The following is a 23,818-nucleotide window of genomic DNA, read 5'->3' on the forward strand; positions in this document are numbered from 1 at the left end:
ATCTAATGCAGTGCGAAATACATTGCAAAACTTAACACCTACAACTGTATATTATATAACACAAACGTACCCAGTATACTATGATGATTTTGAAATATTACATTTATGTTACTGAACAGAATTCACAAAAAGCAAAATGAACCCCAAACACCCATTGCAGAGAAATATGGTCACTACAAGGGCATCACACTGACTATAGCTGCGATGACAATATTCTGTATGCTTATTCTAGATAGGCTGTTAAAAAAAATTGATAGCGAGCTTATAGATGAACAAACTGGTTTCTAAACAAGGAAGAAGTTACACAGATTAAGATATTTTTGTTGAGACATACTGTGCAATAGTTTGTGATTGACTGATTGATTATGAAATTTAGGTCTTGAAGACCAAGTGTCGGAACCCATCACGATTATTCAGCGCCGCAATAGTTTTTTGAATATAACAGTTCCCTTCTGACGGCTTTTGTTGATTTGATTTGGAAAAAAAAATTTAAGGAGGATATTGAGAGTCGGGTCGAGGGGGAACTGTGACAAAAGTTAACTGAGCAAATTATGGAACGTTTCCTAAACTCGTGAGATAATAAAGGAGAGAGAGAGATGACTTGAACATGTACTTCACACAATCCCTGGAATGGAATGGAATACAGAATTCTGACCAAAAGGCCAAGTGCTGGGACCTATGAGGTCATTCAGCATAAGATGACTTGAAAGGTGTAACATGAAGAAAACCTCGCAGTTGCACTATGAAACAATTTTTAGGAGAGGGTGGAAAGTAAGACGGAAGAAAGAAAATATGAACAGAGGTACAGTAAAAGGAATGAAAGGGGTTGCAGCTAGGGGCCAAAGGGACGCTGCAAAGAACCTTAAGCACTGCCTCACACAATCCCTGGGAGAATAGTGCAGGATACTGTAGGACTTTCAGCTAGGTTTTTGTGGGTACCAGAGTATTTGGAAGACCCAGACCTCACTCATATTTTACACAAATATGTGTATCATGTTGCTGAAAAACACATAGGCACCTGGGCATGGGCGAAAATGATAGTTTAATCTAATAATTCACTGGAAGAAATGTCATGGAGTCTGTTTTACAAAAATAAAGTCTTTGGAAGAATATGAATATCAGTCAAGGCATATATAAACTTCCTCCACTAATTTCCAAAGAAATACGTAAAATGTTTAAATTTTCAGGAAGGCAGTTGACTGAGAGGGACAGGATAAGCAGGACACCCACACAATAACTGAACTTGTCATGGTTGATCAGTCACTAATGAGTGTAAGGTCTCCACCCTACCCCCTTGCACCAATGAGTGTAAGGTCTATAGGCCCTTGCACTAATGAGTGTTAGGTCTCCACCCTACCCCCTTTCACCTATGAGTGTAAGGTCTCTAGCCCCTTGCACTAATGAGTATTAGGTCTCCACCCTCCCCCCTTTCACTAATGAGTGTAAGGTCTCTAGCCCCTTGCACTAATGAGTGTTAGGTCTCCACCCTACAAACACAGAATTCGAGCTGGAAGATGGTTGAGTGAGGTGGGGAGTGGCACAGACCCTTGGCCCTAAGACACACCAAGTTCTCTGTCTGCAGAGCAGACCAACAGACAAAGGGCAGCTTGGGCAGTCCAGAGGGCAGGCTACATACCGAAACCAAAACTGACACCTTCCCTCTTGCGAGAGAAACTGTAAAAGGTCGATCACTATGTGAGAGAGCAAGAGAGACTGCGATCTTCCCCAACAGCAGGGATGCTGGATTTGTTGGTATCTTACTTTGCTTCCAGCTAAAACCTTTACCTTTTACTTACGAGAACAGTGTTATTTTAACCTTTGGGTGGTATATTGATATATACTGAAAAATATATTAAAAATATATATATACAAACTACTATTTTACACAATTACAAGTGGATGATTGTGCACAAACCTATTGTGACTAGCCAAAGTGAGTTTGTACTTGCCTAAACAATTCTTTTGCACCATTAATGCTGGATACAAGCAGTCCATGCTGAATTAACTCGAGTTGTAGTGAGTTGGTGTCTCGTGCGTGAGATCACTGTTTATGCCTTAGGATTATAAATAAATGTTTAAACAGTATGCCCTTTGCAGCACCTTACATTCTACGGAACCTGTAGTGTTCTAACACCCTCTATTAAGCACCTTAAGAGTGCCATTTTAAGTGTTGTGGGACAATATTATGTTTCTAAGGAAACACCTTACGCACCTTCGTGTGCCCCTACTCTGCACTTTGGGGAAGTGCCACCTCTGTCCTTCCAAGACAACCTTGTTTTGAGAGCCTACCTACTTATGCACCTTTGAGTGCCAACCGCTCACATGAGCCACCCTCCAAGATTGAGTGCCATGTGCTGCCTCTTTCTACCTTCGCACTCACAGTGCTACCCTGTTTCGTAGACACGCTATGTGCACCAAAAAGCCACCAAGTTTTCCCTGAGCCACATGATTAAGTGCCAAGAGAATTTTTCTCCCTCTACCTTAGCACTGGGAGTGCTACCCTGTATGACGACACGCTACACGCCACCTTGGCCTTGCTACCACGTTTCCCTGAGCTCCTTAATTGAGTGATGCCTCTTTCTACAAGCACTGGGAGTGCTATTGTGTTTGAGAAGACACGCTACACGCAGTGCCTCCCATGGGCTGGGCCACTTGGTACGGCCCCATAGGTTCGACTATCTGGTACTGCTCAGCGTAGCAGATGGGTGTGGGAGCCATGGATTGGCAAGGTGTAACATTCATGGTCCCAATTGACTCTGTGTGGGTACCTGCGGAGGTGACTCCCCGTATACAGGCGTGTGGGACATGGCTGGCGGCCCGTTGCTTCCAACCAATAAAAATATATTTCTCGATTACATTTTATTTTTCTCCTGAACCACATAGGGAGCATAAGAAGGCTGAGCAGAAGAGCGAGCAAGGATTTACCTTATCAGACAATGGAGGAAAAAGGAAAAGACCGAATAGGCTTATGGCCGCCCCTAACGAACTGTCCATGTAATCTATCGGCCTCTTGCATCTTCCACTACTTCACAAAATTATTCATCCCCTCAAGAGATCATTCCTTATTTTCTTCACAAGAAGAAGAAAACCACACTCATACCTCAACAGCTAGGCTAACGCACACGTGGCCATCATGTACAGCCGAAACATTTAGTTTACACAAACTTGTTCCCATACAGCCTAGTGCTTTCATCTCTGCTTACTGTAGATGACATAAGGCAAAAACAGAAAACAAACACAATACCATACAAGAGAATATCAGCCGGATATAGTAAAAATTATTTATAACGGCGATTCACACCATCTGGACAAGGGCACACAGTAAAAAGAATTCTGACAAGGACATACACATAAGGTAAAAACATCATTTTCTCACATGAAAAATAAGTTGGAGTCAAAAGCATAAAACGAATCATTCTCTCTCTACAAGTACCCAAATGGATGGTATGCCCCGATATGCGTCTGTTTATTAATATGTTAGTCACACGATCTCAGTCAATTCGACGTGTTTACTTTTCTATAATGCTTTTGAAAACCCTCAGTACAATGCTCCATCCTCCAATATTCCTAGATTGTATGTCACCACAAAAAACGACATTTCAAAAAATGTCAATCCCAAGGAATATAACCTAAGACAAAAGAACACAGCCTACGACAAAGTTAGAAGCAAAATAGAATATAGTTTTCAATATGCTTAAACATATGAGAGAGAGAGAGAGAGAGAGAGAGAGAGAGAGAGAGAGAGAGAGAGAGAGAGAGAGAGAGAGAGAAATCTTATTTGTTATATGATTTTATATTTCTCCCCTGGGGGAGTGGACCGATCCCGGAGGCACTGCAATACCAGGCAGATCCACGGCAAAGGTGGAGCAAGCCCCTAGCACTTCGCCAAGACACAAAAATCAGTTTAATATCGTAGACCCCACATGGGGATCGTATCAGATATTAAGCTGATAAGAACAGATACTACACTTTGATCTTAGCCAAAAGGCCGAGAAGCGATACTGTTATGCAATGAATTTGAAAGTATTACTACAGTGAATAATGTATGAAATTCACTGATCATGGTTATTCATGAAAGAGAGAGAGAGAGAGAGAGAGAGAGAGAGAGAGAGAGAGAGAGAGAGAGAGAGAGAGAGAGAGAGAGAGGTGTTGATAAACTTGAAATGATGAGCTGTGAGACCAAGTAAACTGGAGTTTCGAGTTGTAGACTAAACAACCAATATTGAGATATGGGAAAGTAAGGAGGAGCTAAAGGCGTGATTATTAAATGAAAGGTCAGCAAAATTGACCTGATTTGTCCTTTGCCAAAGTGGGAGTTGAAATTGAACCATTAAGATTAAAGTAGGCTTCCTCAAAGAGGAGGAGTTTTCTTCCATATAGGTCCAGAGCTCATTCTGATCAATTTTTAGACAGAGTTAACTTGAACCCCTTCTGGGTAAGATCTGTGTCGCTCTCCTCTCTGAAACCAAGAAAAATTTCTAAGTCCAGTGTGGCTGGCCATGTGAACTATTATAGTGTTATAAGAATAAAAACTAAGAAAGTGCCCAGCGAATCCCTTACCCCCTCCTGAAATAAGATAGACAGTGTAAGAAGAATAATTACCAAGTTTACTGCGTTTCTACGAGTTACCAAAGGTATCGGCTATCGCAGAACATCAATACCCAGGTCTTACCAAGTGAAACATCAACAGACAGAAACGGAGTCATTCATATTTGGGAACCCATAACATAACATAAAAGTGGTGGCAGCGGTCTCGGAGGATTTCGCCCAGCGCACATTTGAAAAACAATAAATGTTCACGGCCCTAGAGAAATTTACAGAGAGTGGAGAGTGATTGCGCTAATAACTAACTCTCAAATTAAAAGCGCAAACAATTTCAAGACGGTCTTCAGCAACTAGAAACATAAACACAGTAATAAAAGGGAGCAGAAGGGACGAAGCAGAAAGAAATATTTCACGGAGTGAAAATTGACAACGGTAAACCCCTGCCCAGTTTGAAGTTTCCGAACGTTCGCAACAATAAGATCAACAAGAAATTCAGTTTAATAATTAACTATTACAATAATAAGAACAACAGTAATAATCACAGCATAGAACAGCGGTGATTTTTATAAGAAGTATAACGAAATTTACGAGATTATCGGCAACTCGCGGCCACTCATCGCCGATAGCAGCAAGTGAAGCGGACGAAAACAAACAGTGCTGGCGGACGTATGAAAGTCGCTAATATCTACGTCAGTTCAGTGAACTTTTCTATCGATACGGACTTAAATACACGAAATTCCCACAATTTTTGGTCGCTAAAAAGGCGACTTAGCGGAAATTAGCGGTACCAGAGCGGCGACGAACGACGGCGACAAATGATAGTGAAGAAATCGGAACGGCGATACAGTTGTGGGAGTCAACGACCTTCGCTGATAACCACCCTCCCGAGAGGAAGTTGCGTCTTCAATGAACAGGAGAAAAGACACTGGTATTTTCCACTGTCGCTAACAACAATTTGGAAGGAATTCCAAATTTTCTTCAACAAATTCAGCGAGTAACGGACTGGAAGTCGGCCGAGCTGTGCCGATTATCGCTGGATGCCGACGACATTTGCGCTCATGTGCGTTCAGCGCTATCTTCAAGTGCAAGACGACACGAAGCTATTTGAACAGTAATCATTCATTCCTAGTATCGGGGAATTATCAAGAAAAAATTTTTTTTTTGTGAATAATTAATTTTTTTGTGTGCGTGAAAATTTAACATAATTATTTTTCCCTGCAGTGCGCAAATAATTTTTTTTTCTCAAACGTAAATAATTCAAATAAATTATTTTTTTTGAAGAATAATTATCTGAATATTTCCTTATTGTTGTAAGAAGGAAATAATTTCTTTTTTTAATATTTAGTTATTTTTTTTTACGAAATAGAAATTTTCGTTCACTTGGTGATAGAGATAATTCTGTTTAAATTATTCTATCATAATAATTTTTTGTTATACACTTGACGCAGCATTTTGCAGTGGAACCAAAACAACTGTTATAAGTCCAAACTAATATCAGACTTTTTCAGATTGTGAGAGAGTCCTATGAAGGAATGAGTTGGGAAAAATTGAATTTCTATTGTCAAGTGGAATACAGTCACTAAGAACTCAGCAAACATGAAACTGAAGTAAGTTACCTGCTTCTCAAATTTTTTTTTTTCAGTCATTTTTCACTCTTGGAATCATTGAATATTTTATTAGTTGACATGAATGAATCCTTGGATGAAGTAATTTCCCAACTGCAACAGACAAGGGGCGGAGACCAGACTCAATATAACCTAAGGCCTGTACCTGAACGACTTTCTAGACAAATTAATCCTAGTGATACTAGATCCAGACGTTCTCATAGTCAGGGTCCCCCACTTAGTTTACCGATAACTAGTGCGCCTAACACTTCCGTTGTAACCACTAACCCAACAAATTCGACTGTACCTAGACGCTACATCATGGCTCAAGCCGCAGTAATCACCCAAGCCACTAGATTTTGTGGAACTGTAGACCCAAGTAATGTAGATAAAAGTAGAATAGAAGAATATAGTGTAAATCGATGGTTGGCAGACACAGAAAGCAGAATTTCAGCTGCCGGTATCACAGATGAGAGAAAGAAAATAGATGAAGCACTCTTGTATGTTAGTATGGAACATGGTGATGCACATACAGTTCTTCATTCAGTACTTTTTAGAAAATTACTCTGTTTAACGAATTCAAGAAACAGTGCTTACAGTTTTGGCAACCAGAAGCACAGAAAGAACCATGGTACAACATAGGAACTTTCCATCATCAGAAATATGATGGTAATCACTTAGTGTTAGCAACTAGAGTCGAAGAAGCTATAGATAGAGTGACGACAGATATGAAAAATGTAGGAATTATTATTGGAAGGAAGGATGACTTTGATGATGATGAAACAGATTTAGCTAGTATATCCAAGGTACTTAGATATATGTCATTAGGGTCAATCTACGATGCTTTGGGTAAGGAAGAAAGAGTAGCCTTAAAGAAGTACTACGATAGGAAGCCAAATGATGGAATTGTACAAACCTTGATGTACATAGAAAGGAAAGTAAAACAGAATTCATCAAGTAGTAGTGCAGATTTTACGGGAACCGTAGCTAGTGGAAGCCCAAGAAATAATAGCAACCAGTCCAGTAGAAACCAATCAGGGCAAGCTAGGTCTAGGCATCAGGGAAACAGAAATTCGTCTGATAGAAACGGTGGGAACAACAATAGGAGATTTAATCAATCAAACAGAAACAATCAAGGTAGGCCGCCAAATAGAGGTAACAATGGGAATACCACTGGAACCAATGGAAGTAACAGTGGAAATAACAGGACTCCTGGACAGAGGGGAGCTAGTCAAGGCCAAAATTCAGGGAATAATAGACCACAGTCAAATAGGCAGAGACAAAATTGTGGAAATTGTGGTTATTCCAACCATACAACACAGAATTGTAGAAGAAACAAATGGTGTTCGAATTGCAATAGGATAGGACATTTGATCCAGAACTGTTGGTACAACAGACTGGGAAATTCTCAGGGGTCTCAAAATAACCACAATACTCAGCCTAATAATCAGAATACCTCACCCAGTAACCCAAATCAAGGGGATTCTCAGTGACAATCACAGAGAGCACAGCAGAAAGGTCCATCCTTACAGAAAGAAATAGTGACATTGAATAAGGATGTATCCCCAATAGACATTACTCGAAGTAATGAAATAGTGTTTTCTGTAAAGAATTTTAATACGTGTCAGGAAGAGTTGCCTATCATACAAGTACACTTAAAAGGTGTACTGAGTTCCATATTGATGGATACAGGCAGTACTGTAAGTATCATAGATAAAGGCACTTTAACAGAACATATAGGTTGTGAGCTTTCCCAAATGAGAAAATCCTATAGGACCATAAAGGGGATTGCTGGAAAGCAAATAAGGGCTCTAGGCAATGTCAATTTAGAGATAAAAATTCTAAATAAGAAATTCAGGGAAGAGTTTGTGGTGTTGGAAGAGAAATATTTTCCAGCTCAAGCTCTATTTTCCTTCCAGGCTATGAAAAGATGTGGAATTACACTAGATTGTAGCAATGGAAGAATAACTATCAAGGAAATTGACAGAGGAAATGTTTGCTTTCTTGAAGAAGAGGAACAGTTTCAGATAAACTTGATCACTTTACCTGAGACAACCTCATCTGAAGAAGTAGACACCCAACAGATAGAAATGGAATTTAATGCTAACCAGGGTAGGACAGTGTGTAGAAATTCAATGATAGAAGAAATAGGAGAAGATAGTCAAACTGCTTTTCAAAGCCTAGAAGACACTCAGGAGGAATTCTCAGATAGCAGGTATGAACCTGATGACTCAAGTGCACAACAAGTAGATACCTCCGAAGAACTTAGTTCTTTTCCCAACCTGACGATCCTGACACGCTAATAGATTGTAGTCACCTAATAATAGGAGAAGATACGGAAGAGAAGTATCTCAATGAGGTGTTGCTGTTAGGCAACCTGAAAATGACAGAGATAGGTTCTGTGATACCACAAGATGAAAGTTCAGATGCTACTGATGTCTGTTACACTGCCGATGTACAGAATGCAGAAGAAATCTGCTTAGTTAGTACTGCCGATGATAATCTTGTAAAGTTTAAATTAAACGATAGTGTTATGCTGCATCCACAAGGTCTGACAAAGGTTTGTCTTAGAATTGTAACCGATAAAAACCTAGGTGATACAGATGTATTATTAGTTAATGAAGACTTACCAGACTTTGTGAAAATGGACAATTCCCTAGTAAGACTTAATGGTGGACATTGCACGACTTATGTGTATAATTATTCTGACAAGAGACTAGAATTGCATGCCGGCATAGAATTCTGTAAGGGAATTGTGATTACTAACCCTTTACTAACCATAAGTGAAAAAGCATTTGTCTCTGTAGCTGACACAAGAGTTAAATTAGAAGGGGAAGTAAATAATACAGATTTTCCTCATTGTAGGGACAGGTTAATACAGATATTAGAGAAATATCGGAATGTTGTAGCAGTAACAGGAGATAAGTTAGGAAGGACAGATGTCCTGCAGCACAAAATAATCATAGAAGATGGTGCTAGACCCTTTTATGTACCTAACTACAAACTCCCAATAAGTCAAAGACCCATCGTAGACGAGATGGTTGAGGAGATGAAGGAAGATGGAGTCGTAATTCCTTCTAAGTCACCTTATAATTCACCTTTACTGTTAGTTCCAAAGAAAGACGGTAGTTGGAGAATGGTAATCGATTACAGGAAATTGAATTCCCACACCGTCCCTGATCGAATGCCAATGCCAGTCATTAGTGACATGTTAGCTCAATTAGGAGGTGCCAAGGTTTTTTCTAGCCTCGATTTACTAAGTGGATATTGGCAAGTTCCTCTCGATGAAGAATCCAAGCATCTCACGGCATTCAGTACTCACAAAGAACATTTGCAATTCGAGGTAATGCCGTTTGGTCTTACTTCGGCTCCTTTAACGTTTGTACGTTTAATGCTGCAAATCTTAGGAGATGTTGAAGACGTATCGGTTTATCTTGCCGATGTAATAATTGCTAGTAAGGATGTAGAGAGTCATTTCAAGACAATAGAATTAGTATTAAAGGTAAAAATTAAGAAATGTCAGTTCATGAAGAAATCTCTAGAATATCTAGGACATATCAGTGAACATGGTTTGAAAATGCAAGAAGGAAAGATTAAAGCTATTGTGGACTATCCAGCCCCAAGAAATTTGAAGGCACTAGGAAGATTCCTAGGTATGGTAGGGTATTATCGACCTTTCATAAAGGGATTTGCTACAATAGCAAAACCATTAACTGAGTTAACTAGGAAAGATGCTAACTATGAGTGGAAAGATGAACAGGAAACAGTGTTCAAAACACTAAAGGATATGTTGATAACAGATCCTATCCTAGTTTATCCAGACTTCGAGAAGGAATTCTACTTAGCCTGTGATGCTTCAAGTACCGGACTAGGTGCTGTCTTGATGCAAAAAGGATAAAACAAGGATGAGGACTGTATACTATGCCAGTAGAGTTTTGAATGCAGCTGAAAGAAATTACAGTACAACAGAAAGAGAATGTTTGGCCTTAGTCTGGGGATTACAGAAATTTAGGCACATTTTGCTAGGACATAAAATTAATGTTCTTACAGATCATAAACCCATTTGTGATCTTTTCAAGAAAAGGGCTTTTACCAATAATATGAAGTTCAATAGATGGTTCGTTAGTGTATTAGAATTTGCCCCAGAATTTAGATACATACCTGGTAGATATAACACATTAGCTGACGCCTTATCTAGATCACAAGAATAGAACGAGAAACAAATTACCACTCATAATTTTGCCTTCAGTTGTCAAATCACAGACCTAGATTTAGACAAAGTTCGTCAGGAACAACAAAGGGATTCTAGAATAAGGGAAGTAATTGGTAACCTCTTGCAAGGTGAGGAAAATTCAGTTTCAATTGATAGATGGATTATTGTACAAAACTTCAGACGAACCAAATGCTTGTTCACGTTTGTATATTCCTAATACACTGATACAGGACGTCTTAGAACTAACCCATTCATACAAGTTATCAGGACATCCTGGAATTAAGAAAACATGTAGAACAATCACTAGAAACTATTTTTGGCCTCGATGTAGTGAAGATGCTAGTCGATTTGTTCAGAACTGCACCATATGTAATGTACATAAAAGGAATGTCAACGTCAAGGCTCCTCTGGAAATGTATCCTTCAGAATTAAATCCTTTTCAAGTAATCACAATGGATTTTTTAGGTCCATTTCCGAACACCATCAGAGGAAATGAACAGATTTTAGTTTTCATTGACTATTTGACCAGATACGTAGAAATTGTGCCAACCAGAAACAGAGAAGTATCGACGGTGGCAGAAGCCTTTAAGTCTAGAATCATAACCAGACATTCATGTCCTCAAGTTTTGCTCTCAGACAATGCTGCTGAATTTACTAGTGACATTCTAAAGAAACTGTGTGACTTTTATGAGATACAGAAATGTCAAATAGCAGCACATAAGCCAAGCTCAAATGGAGCAGTAGAAAGAACAAATTGCAAAATAAAGGATGTTCTGAAAACATTGGTAACACCAAACACTGAAGATTGGGATTTGACTCTCGAAGACATACAATTTACTCTAAACAACACAGTAAATGAATCAATAGGAGAAACTCCTCATTTCCTATTGTATGGCTACCAAAAGAGAATGCCAAATTCACTTTTGGATGATGCCACACCACCCAGACGTACATACAACTATGAGGACTATATTGCTTGGAAAACAAGACGTACGTTTGAGACCATTAAGGTTACCAGGACTAGGTTAAAGGAGTTACATAAAAAATCTAGTAAGTATTACAATAAAAGGTCCACCATACCCTCGTTAAAGGTAGGACAACAAGTTTATGTACGAAATTCTATTCTTGAAGGACCTAATACAAAGGTCTCTCCCAAATTCAAAGGTCCATATAGAGTTTTAGAAGTTTTGAAGTTGAATAAATTCAAGTTAATGCATGAGATTACCTTGAGAGAATCTATTGTACATTGGAACCACATTAAAGTAGTTCATTCAGAACCTTGGTCGTCTACCCAGTTGACAGATTTGTCTAATAAAGATAAGATAGAAAATTCAGATAAAATAGAATCTTCAATGACCCCAAGGTATAATTTGAGAAGAAGGTAATGGCAAGTGCAATGGTAAACAAATGTAGTTGATAAGATTTTTACTTTTTAATAACATTATTTCAGCAAATGGATTGTTTGGTGGTTGGCAGTGAGTCAATTTGTGAACTCACTCGTACAACTAAGGAAGGGAGCCATCATCAAGGAACATGGCAAGGTTAAGATGATACAGGACCTAGCCATTGTTAAGATCCGGACGGAGTCCATTATCGACCAGAGAGAGCAGTTAGTCCAGCTGAGCAATCAGATCCAGGCAGGATTACACAGTGTCCAAGATAGAAATTTGTACGACATGCTCTCCAAGTTGCAGAGAGACATTGATAGTGTTATGCCAAGGAAAGTAGTAAAGCGATCACTCATACCCTTTATAGGCGTCGCTTTACACAATCTTTTCGGAGTGGCGACAGATGGTAATGTTGAAAAGCTAAAGGAAAGAGTGGCTCAACTTGAAAATTGGGCTTCTGAGCAGGGCACTGTCTATAATAAAGTAATAGGAAATGTCAATCAAAATCAGAAAATGATCACAATGCTGAAAGAATTTGTGAATAGTGCACTCCATAACATTTCATCAGAAATTGCTAGAATCCATCAAACAGAAATGATGGAACAACTGCTCATAGAAGCAAGTAATTTCCTTCTGGAATACAAGGAATTACTCAATGCGATCATGATGGCAGGTAAAAACCTGCTGTCGCCTTTTCTGATAACCCCTAGTGAAATTGAAGCCATTATTCAGAAATGTGTTGTGAACAACCACTTGAAGCCACTAGTAGAAAATATAGTGGACTATTATGGCATGATCACAGTGAAAGTAGTAGCTAATCAAATAATCCTAGTGATCCCTTTCAATAATCAAGACATCAACTCATTGATGTCAGTCTATCCATTCCCAATGGTAGTAGATAATAAGTCCATTGTACTAGAAGGAACAGTTCGACACTTTGCCTTGCAGCATGATTCGTTCCTAGTGACCGAAATTCCCGAACATGAGTTCAGGGAATGTGTCCTGCTTAATGATGATGCATATGTTCCTTGAGTGCTCTTCATTGTCTAGATGATCTTGTAAACAACAAGAATGGTAAGAACCATTGTAAGTACCTACCGTTTACAGAAAATTTCAAGGCTCAGATCATTGATGATGAAATTTTTGTGTTCTCAGCAAACAGATTGAATGCTAAGATTGACTGTAAGTCAAACAAAACAGAAATAGTTTTCATGAATGTGCACTCATTTTCATCTGCTTGTGAATTGGTCATTCTACATAATTTGTATTACAAACCTACAGTCTTCACGACGTACAGTTTGAATTTCACTAAAAGTGTACATCAGTTTGAAGCTATTAACGAATTTCAACTTTCAGAACTGGAATTGGAGACATTTACAAAGCTAGAAGAGGTTCATACTTTCTTTCATACATATAAGACCGAGATTTCTCCTATCATGTCATTCATATATGTCATTCTTTTGGTACTATTTGCTTTCATTTCCTCTATACTTGTCAGGAAATTAATATTGAATAAGCTTACCATAATCAAAGACATGATGGACAGAATCCTTCCTAAATAGTAATAATGTTTTCCATTGACTTGCACTTGAACATTTTGATGATTGATTTTTTTTTTTCATTTACAATCTATGATTTCTTTTGATAACAATTACAGTGTTTATGATATGTGTATTTTTACTAAGTTATCATGATTGGTGTCCAGAGAGTAATAGGCATTTGATATATTATTTACTTTGCATTTATTTTTTTTCTGCATTTATTTTGAGTATTTCATATATATATATATATATATATATTTATATATATATATATATATATATATATATATATATATATATATATATATATATATATATATATATATATATATATATATATATATATACACGTGTCTTGTTTGTGTTTAGCACTATGATGCATTATCATGTTTTTTTGCATTTATTTGCTTACTAATGGGAATTATTGATATATATATATTTCTACTGCACTGATTATTGACATTGAAGTAATTGACTATAGTCAAGTTTTTCTTTGAATGTTTATTATAGGCATTCATATAATTTTATTTCCATACACATGCTTACATGATTACTTTATTCATTTTTGCATTACTTTATTATTGCTGAGTTTACCTTAGTTGGTTGGCTTAGAATTAATTTTTGTAATGATTTTATATGATATTGAGAGGGTTGATCCTCTTACAATAATTTATTCAATTTATAATTTTATGCATTGTAGTCAATGTAGGTATGTGGGCCCGTGGCCATCTCTCCTCTCCTATCCTACTGACAAGCACTGCTCCCACCGTCCAATTGTAACTGAGGGTAAGAATGATCGATGTTCAGTACATATTAAACCCTTGTCTTAATACAAATAGCAGATAACTGGCAAACAAAAATCACAAGATTTTCATACTCTTCTTAGGCCACATTCATATGCGATCAAATCTACTATTAAGTGTTTCACTGTGTGGTACCTCTTCCACAGACTAGATCGAGCCAATAATACTGCCTTAATTATGTGCACTGACCTACAATTTTTGTTTTTGGAATTACACCTTCGTGGGCTTTTTCCAGATCGTTCAACTGGACTCAGTACATTAATTTTAAGGGCATTTCTCAACAGATCATGGCTGAATTAAGCTGTGCGTCTAGTGCTTAATATCTAAAGCCCATGGGGCAATGGAACGACTTCACCAAATGCGTCTAGTGCTTAACATCTAAAGCCCCATGGGAAAATGGAACGATTTCACCAGACATCTGAAAATATAACTAATACTTAGCATATCAAAAAGTGTAATGAAGTAATCCGTTTACTTATTGGGATTAAGTTACTGAGAAATCAACAATTTATTCACACTGAATTAACCTTTGAAAACTCCACAAGGAACCCATTACTGTTTATAAAGGAGCTATGACTGCCTGAGCACACTCATTCGAATTTTTTTGGTTATGTACTTACTGTGAAGTGTATAGAATGAATTTATTTGGCCATGGACTTACTGTGAAGTGTATAAAAAGATTTTTTTTTGGTTATGCATTTACTGTGAAATGTAAGAGATGAACACGGGAGAGGGAAACTTCAAAAGTCTTGGCTACATGGGAAGCAGAGACGCTAGAATAACAGGGTCTCAGTATCACGAAAACGAGTTGTGTAAGATGGGGAGGAACACGGTGTTTATGCAACATGGATGTCTACACATTGTTAATGAGCCTTTCGTGGAAGTATATGAAGGAGCTGATGATGTGGGAGTTTTCTGAAAATGCAGTCTGTTTCGTTGTGATAAACATGGCAAAGGATGGACACAGCAAAGGCAGCTTAACTGTTCTCTGGAGTCGTCTCTTACTTGGACAAACAGCCCACCGGTGAAAAAAGTTCAAATTATTAAGTCGTTCACATCACACACTGGAAACAGGAGAAAAAGAGGCTAGAGCCACTGTCATAGGCATACCTTATTTATTCAATCTCCACGTTTGCCATTTAGTACAACAATGCAAATGGCGATTCAGCATCGCATCAACAGCTCCCCATCCCAACAAGAGAGAACGTAAACTATAAAATAAAGCACACTGCCTCGTAAGATATACAAGAAAAATGTCAGAGTAAAAAGTATAAAAGAAATGTTCTCTACATGTATCCCAAATGGATAGTATGCCCAAAGTTGAGTCTGTGGAGTAGGCTGGTCAGAATCATAAACCACTGTCAGCTCAGACCAGTGAGGGAGTAATATTACTGTACTACTGGTGGAGTTGAAGACACATATTACCTATCATGAAAGCTCTATTGCAGCATGAACCTACTGCACTAATAAATAGGTACACATACTCATGCAAGCTGACAAGTTTACTGTTGCATAGCTTTGGAGAACCCACTCAATATTACTGCTCTACAGCTGGGGCTGACAAGACGAATAATATACCAATTAAGGAAGCTCACTGCAGCATGCACCTGCTTCATTTTGGGTTTATTACTAAATTAGGCACAAAGTCTCCCTACAAGTCGACATGTTTTCTGTTGCATAATGCTTTAGAGGATTCTTCTCTGCAATGGTCCCTGTACTCCAAAATCCCTGGATTCTTTACCATCATAAACCAATCAGCTTCAAGAAAGTTCAATACAGAAATATAACCTAAGTAAGTTGAGAAGCATAACAGAATATGAGCAGTATTCAATGAACTTACATTAGAGAGAGAGAGAGAGAGAGAGAGAGAGAGAGAGAGAGAGATCTTCATTTGTTGATGATTTTATATTTCTCCCCGAGGGGAGTGGACCGATCCCGGAGGTACTGCAATACCGGGCCGATCCGCGGCAAAGGTGGAGCAAGCCCCTAGCACTTCGCCAAGACACAAAAATCAGTTTAATATCGTAGACCCCACATGGGGATCGTATCAGATATTAAGCTGATAAGAACAGATACTACACTTTGATCTTAGCCAAAAGGCCGAGAAGCGATACCAGCACTGGCCATCTCTCCTATCCTACTGACAAGCACTGCTCCCACTGTACAAATGTAACTGAGGGTAAGAATGACATGCTTCCCAGAACAACACAGGCGGTGTTAATGTTACAAAAGTCAAAGTTTATTACACATTATTCTCTTGCCTTAATAAAAAAAAAAAGAGCATATCACTGATAAGAAAAACCACGAGATTTCCGAACAAGAATCTTAGCCTGCTCATCTGCACGCAGATCTGTTCAGTATTTCGCTGTGAGATGCCTCTTTCAAGAACTAGATCAAACCTATAAAACTATCTTACTAATATACTTTATCCTACATTTTTTCTGAAATTAAGACCTTTTACATCTTTATGGGTCTTTTCAAGATCGTTCAGGTGAGCTGAGTACATTAATTTTTGAAACATTCCTCAACGGATCATGGGTGAATTTAAGCAGTACGCCTAGTACTTATTATCTAAAACCCAACAGGGCAACGTTTTTACGGGCTGCTGAAGAGCAAGGGCCCGTGCCATCAGAAAGTTGGCTCAACCTAAGTAGTGAGGACACTCGAAAATATGATCACAATTACTATATCGAAAGGTGTAATGAAGTAATCGATTATTTGCTACCAAGGAATCAACAATTTACTCAAGCTAACCTTTGCAAACAACACAATGGGTAAAATGATGTGACTACCTGTATACACTCATTTGAAACATTTTGGTTGTGCACTTACTGAGTGTAAAGTTTATAAAAAAACATTTCCTCTTTAACTTCAAGCCTTCTTTACTGCTATAGATCGTATCTATTGTCTTTTAAAAATGGGGCAAAAGATATCTGGGGGAGGTGGAGAAAGCTGGAAAAAAAAAAGGTCCATCAGAGGTGCAAACTGAAATACTGGAGTTACTTGGTGTTGAGGAGGAAGCATGGATATTGGAATTGTTAAGGGCAATCAGGGACTGGAAGAGGAAGTATTAGCAAATAATTAAGAATTAAGTCAGATGGCAAATGTGTTTGAGCAAAAGGGAGACTATAGAGTGGGGTAATCAAGCTGACAGAACATCTGTTGAATTTTTTACAAAGAAGACATGATGACAGATTACATGAAACTGTAAAGACTGGTAAACAGCAGTTTGGTTTCATTAGAGGGAGAGGTCTGGCTGATGTTGCCACTATAGGAAGAAAGCTGCTTGAAAAAAGGTTGGAAGGTCACTGGAAGTTCTACTACTGTGCAGTGTAACTGAAATCTACATCTGTATCTGATCTCCAGCTTAAAAATAACCTGCATGTTATTGTTGTCATCACTGCTGTAGGCAATATTTGGATGTAACAGTACATTATTATAACACTTTATGAAGTACTGTGAAACAAATGTCCCTTGTGGCACCCTACTACTTATGGCAAATTCATTTGACAAGACTCCTTCAACAAACTCTGCTTTTACTTCGTTCATGGACCATTTTAATTAGCTTTACATGCTTAACAGGATGAACACAGTGACGCAAGATCTCTCATAATACTGGTCTGTGGACCCTGTTAAACGCCTTATCATAAATCATTAGTGCTGTGGGTTAATACTGTAAAAATAGTGTAAATATTCATTAATGTAAGCTAAATCTTTCACACCCATTAATGTATAATACATATTTGCATTAAATACGTGTTGTAATTTTTTGTAATAATTTTGTACTGACATTAATACAGTACAACACCCACATGAATTATGTATACAACACAATATCTTGGGAGATCCAAATCAAAATCTGCTCACGTCCTCACAGGTGGTTATTTTTTTGGAATCTACGAATTACCTGAGAGGGGGAAAATGGAGGGGCAGATTGGTCTTGTACTCATTTTATTTACGGAGTAACTTTGGGATAACTATGGGGACGAAGAAGAGAGATTATCTCTGAAATGTTTTTAGATGATGTTAAATTTCTCCCCGAGGGGAGTGGACCGATCCCGGAGGTACTGCAATACCGGGCCGATCCGCGGCAAAGGTGGAGCAAGCCCCTAGCACTTCGCCAAGACACAAAAATCAGTTTAATATCGTAGACCCCACATGGGGATCGTATCAGATATTAAGCTGATAAGAACAGATACTACACTTTGATCTTAGCCAAAAGGCCGAGAAGCGATACCAGCACTGGCCATCTCTCCTATCCTACTGACAAGCACTGCTCCCACCGTGCAAGAGTAACTGAGGATAAGAACGGCATGCTTCCCGTTATAACAGTAGCCATATTAGGGTAACAACATATGATCAAGGTACAAATACCATTATTCCCATGTTTTAATGAAGTTAGCTAAACGTTGGAGTAAACCACAGCACTATATTTTACCAAATAACAGATACTCGTTGTACATGAATTACCTCCTAGACCAAGCACGAGGAAAACAGTTTACATTTTCAAACCACCACATCAGAGTCAAATCTTCAAATTGAAAAGGTAAAAGTCTTACTTATTCCATTAATAACATTGGGAAGATTAGTTAATTCTACTACGATACAAAAATCATCTTGAACAGCGCGACCACTGAAGTAAACAGATGAATATTTGGTAATAAACACCAGCAGACCAGTGGGCAGTGAGAAATCACTCATCTTTCTTTTTCATGTTCATCATAATGGATTTACAATTTGACCCAAATATTCCTTTCTATAAAATTTTCAAGACTTTGTCTTACAAACGGATATTTTTTCCAATTTTGAGGAGGGAGATGGAAGCATTTCACGCCATCGATTGCGGGAAAGCAAACAAACAAAAAAAGATTTATATATATGGGTTCAATTTGCAATGAACAGGTATGCTACTTACGACCAAAAAGTCGTTTTATGCAGCTGACTTTCTGAAGAGAATGCACAAGGAACTTTGTATCATATGAAATACCTGATCGAACATTTCCACAATAATTTAGTAGTAAATTTACCGAGGGACAAATTCCAACATCCAGTGTGTGTGTGTGTGTGTTAGTTTTCATGTAATAGCTAACCATATGAATACGCGGGAGCATCCACAGAAAGAAATCAGGAGAGGAATTCTGCCATAAAATGGAAGACTGCAGTGTCTACAAAAATACAAAACTGAGAAAAATGGTAGATACTCCCTTGCCTAACTACTGATTTTGCAGATACTGCATTTGGGACCCCCTAAATACTAGTGGAACGCATTGAAGAATCATCATGAAACTGCAATAACTTGTGCAATAGTGTTTCACGAGCCCAGAAGGTGGAATATCTCAATTTCGTTTCCCATTTTGGGCACAACTGGCACCCCAATTTCACAGAGATGGGACACTCGACCACAAAGTTCTGCAATATCAAAGGGACCAGACAGTGATCACAGGTTGGCCGGGGCTCCCAAGCCAAAAATAAATTCCATGGGCCAAAACATTTGCAGCCAGGCTTAAAACAACACAGGACAGTTCTCCCATCTCTATGTCACATTACTGTACGCCAGTTAGATCAGATTTGTTATCCACCGGTGAGAGAGCATATCTGGTCATTTCCTACATTTTCTGGTCACTACAACCAAGTCCCTTCTCAGACATTTGCCGAACTTCCATTATTTTCTTTGCACGCTATTCAGAAAGGTATCCATAATTGTCCCAGGAATCATTCTAAGCAAAGGTTATGTTCTTTCTTTTAACAATTTGTCGTTTTATCTACTTTTACAACGCAGTGTGTTGGCACCCAACAAAGAATTAAGAGACCACTGACTTGAAATTCACGCTTCCAAAGAGTATGGTGTTCATTCGAAAGAAGTAACAGAAGGTAATGAGAAACACAGAAAGAGGAGGTCAGTTATCAGAGAAACGGACAAATTAATAAATTAATGATTAAATAAATGTAAGTAAAATATCAAAATACAAGTTGAACTGTATTAGGGTAGTAATGCACTGCACGACATCCCCTGAGAGGTTGTGTCAGGCCAACGGTTTTATTTGTTACACAGTTACAACAAATCTAGGATCCCTTTAAGCTAGTTAGAAGTTTCATTGCTACTATACGCTTATTTTCTATAAACAGTAGTTTAGAACACAATCAAATCCAATTAAAAACAAGTAAAAAATGCGCCGAAGTTTCTTCGGTGCAATAGAGTTTTCTGTACAACCTCTACAGCGAATAATCAAGGACGCTGAAAATAGATCTTTCAGTGGTCTTGATATAATGCTGTATGAGGCGCGGCCCACCAAACTTTAACCATGACCAGGTGGTGGCCTATCCTATATAGTTGCCAGAAGCACGATTATGAATAAATTTAACCTTAAATAAAATAAAAACTTTGTCATGTTTGATGGCTGAAGGGTGGATGATCAACATAGCGATTTGCAGCCCTCTAGATTCAGTAGTTTTTAAGATCTGAGGGCGGACAGAAAAAGTACGGACAAAATAAAGTGCGGACGGACTGACACAGCCGGCACAATAGTTTTCTATCACAGAAAACTAAAAAAGGCAACTCTGCACCTCACCACAGCTCTTAAACTCACATTTTTTTTTTAAAGAGTTGAAAGTAACTCATTCCCATTGCAGGATACTACTATCTTGAAGTATTCAGCATAAAGAAAGACCTCCCTGGTAATGTAAAATGACGAATTATGGGTAAAAGCAGCCCACCCAATTTTATTCATCAGAGTACAGGAGCCAGGCACAAGACTGAGTGCTGACATTCTAATCTAAGGTATCCAGCATAGTCAATACCCCAACTGAAAATACAAATATAAGTATTTTGGCTCCTACATAGAATATAGCGCTTATATATATATATAAATATATATAATAATATATATATATATATATATATATATATATATATATATATATATATATATATATATATATGCAGTAGAGATGAAAATGCTCAGGTGGATGTGTGGAGTAACAAAAATGGACAGGATCACGAATGAACGATAAGAGGAACTACTAAAGTCATACAACTATCACAGAAGGCCCATGAACGAAGACTGCAGTGGTATGGCCATGTGTTGAAAAGGTATGAGACAAATGTAGGGAGGAGAGTGATGCAGATGGAGGCGCCTGGTGGGACTATGGGGACGAAGAAGAGAGATTATCTCTGAAATGTTTTTAGATGATGTTTAATTTCTCCCCTGGGGGAGTGGACCGATCCCGGAGGTACTGCAATACCGGGCCGATCCGCGGCAAAGGTGGAGCAAGCCCCTAGCACTTCGCCAAGACACAAAAATCAGTTTAATATCGTAGACCCCACATGGGGATCGTATCAGATATTAAGCTGATAAGAACAGATACTACACTTTGATCTTAGCCAAAAGGCCGAGAAGCGATACCAGTGACTGACCATCTCTCCTATCCTACTGACAAGCACTGCTGCCACCGTACAAGAGGAACTGAGGGTAAGAACGGCATGCTTCCCATTATGACAGTAGCCATATTAGGGTAACAACATATGATCAAGGTACAAATACCATTATTCCCATGTTTTAATGAAGTTAGCTAAACGTTGGAGTAAACCACAGCACTATATTTTACCAAATAACAGATACTTCAAAATAATCTCTGCATGCTCTTTGTACATGAATTACCTCCTAGACCAAGCACGAGGAAAACAGTTTACATTTTCAAACCACCACATCAGAGTCAAATCTTCAAATTGAAAAGGTAAAAGTCTTACTTATTCCATTAATAACATTGGGAAGATTAGTTAATTCTACTACGATATAAAAATCATCGTGAACAGCGCGACCACTGAAGTAAACAGATGAATATTTGGTAATAAACACCAGCAGAGCAGTGGGCAGTGAGAAATCACTCATCTCTCTTTTTCATGTTCATCATAATGGATTTACAATTTGACCCAAATATTCCTTTCTATAAAATTTTCAAGACTTTGTCTTACAGACGGATATTTTTTCCAATTTTGAGGAGGGAGATGGAAGCATTTCACGCCATCGATTGCGGGAAAGCAAACAAACAAAAAGATTTATATATATGGGTTCAATTTGCAATGAACAGGTATGCTACTTATGACCAAAAAGTCGTTTTATGCAGCTGACTTTCTGAAGAGAATGCACAAGGAACTTTGTATCATATGAAATACCTGATCGAACATTTCCACAATAATTTACTAGTAAATTTACCGAGGGACAAATTCCAACAACCAGTGTGTGTGTGTGTGTGTGTGTGTGTTAGTTTTCATGTAATAGCTAACCATATGAATATGCGGGAGCATCCACAGAAAGAAATCAGGAGAGGAATTCTGCCATAAAATGGAAGACTGCAGTATGTACAAAAATACAAAACAGAAAAATGGTAGATACTCCCTTGCCTTACTACTGATTTTGCAGATACTGCATTTGGGACCCCTAAATACTAGTGGAACGCATTGAAGAATCATCATGAAACTGCAATAACTTGTGCAATAGTGTTTCATGAGCCCAGAAGGTGGAATATCTCAATTTCGTTTTCCATTTTGGGCACAACTGGCACCCCAATTTCACAGAGATGGGGCACTCGACCACAAAGTTCTGCAATATCAAAGGGACCAGACAGTGATCACAGGTTGGCCGGGGCTCCCAAGCCAAAAATAAATTCCATGGGCCAAAACATTTGCAGCCAGGCTTAAAACAACACAGGATAGTTCTCCCATCTCTATGTCACATTACTGTACGCCAGTTAGATCAGATTTGTTATCCACCGGTGAGAGAGCATATTTGGTCATTTCCTACATTTTCTGGTCACTACAACCAAGTCCCTTCTCAGACATTTGCCGAACTTCCATTATTTTCTTTGCACACTATTCAGAAAGGTATCCATAATTGTCCCAGGAATCATTCTAAGCAAAGGTTATGTTCTTTCTTTTAACAATTTGTCGTTTTATCTACTTTTACAACGCAGTGTGTTGGCACCCAACAAAGAATTAAGAGACCACTGACTTGAAATTCACGCTTCCAAAGAGTATGGTGTTCATTCGAAAGAAGTAACAGAAGGTAATGAGAAACACAGAAAGAGGAGGTCAGTTATCAGAGAAACGGACAAATTAATAAATTAATGATTAAATAAATGTAAGTAAAATATCAAAATACAAGTTGAACTGTATTAGGTAGTAATGCACTGCACGACATCCCCTGAGAGGTTGTGTCAGGCCAACGGTTTTATTTGTTACACAGTTACAACAAATCTAGGATCCCTTTAAGCTAGTTAGAAGTTTCATTGCTACTATACGCTTATTTTCTATAAACAGTAGTTTAGAACACAATCAAATCCAATTAAAAACAAGTAAAAATGCGCCGAAGTTTCTTCGGTGCAATAGAGTTTTCTGTACAACCTCTACAGCGAATAATCAAGGACGCTGAAAATAGATCTTTCAGTGGTCTTGATATAATGCTGTATGAGGCGCGGCCCACCAAACTTTAACCATGACCAGGTGGTGGCCTATCCTATATAGTTGCCAAGATTATGAATAACTTTAACCATGGCCGATTATGAATAAATTTAACCTTAAATAAAATAAAAACTTTGTCATGTTTGATGGCTGAAGGGTGGATGATCAACATAGCGATTTGCAGCCCTCTAGATTCAGTAGTTTTTAAGATCTGAGGGCGGACAGAAAAAGTACGGACAGAATAAAGTGCGGACGGACTGACACAGC

General features: G+C 38.3%; 1 protein-coding gene and 4 non-coding genes across 9 annotated transcripts in view; all 5 read right to left on the minus strand.

Moving 5' to 3' along the window:
- LOC136831178 (uncharacterized) overlaps nt 1-23,818 on the minus strand; it is a 1,009,691-nt gene that overhangs the window by 940,264 nt on the left and 45,609 nt on the right. The gene's annotated exons all lie outside the window — the stretch shown is intronic.
- Nucleotides 3,808-4,000, minus strand: LOC136831873 (U2 spliceosomal RNA). Its single transcript, XR_010851006.1, has one exon. It is a non-coding gene; the product is annotated as a U2 spliceosomal RNA (small nuclear RNA).
- LOC136831864 (U2 spliceosomal RNA) lies at nt 16,014-16,206 on the minus strand. Its single transcript, XR_010850997.1, has one exon. It is a non-coding gene; the product is annotated as a U2 spliceosomal RNA (small nuclear RNA).
- On the minus strand, nt 18,137-18,329 carry LOC136831865 (U2 spliceosomal RNA). Its single transcript, XR_010850998.1, has one exon. It is a non-coding gene; the product is annotated as a U2 spliceosomal RNA (small nuclear RNA).
- On the minus strand, nt 21,303-21,495 carry LOC136831866 (U2 spliceosomal RNA). Its single transcript, XR_010850999.1, has one exon. It is a non-coding gene; the product is annotated as a U2 spliceosomal RNA (small nuclear RNA).

This window comes from Macrobrachium rosenbergii, chromosome 48 (genome assembly GCF_040412425.1).
Source record: "Macrobrachium rosenbergii isolate ZJJX-2024 chromosome 48, ASM4041242v1, whole genome shotgun sequence".
NCBI lineage: Eukaryota > Metazoa > Arthropoda > Malacostraca > Decapoda > Palaemonidae > Macrobrachium > Macrobrachium rosenbergii.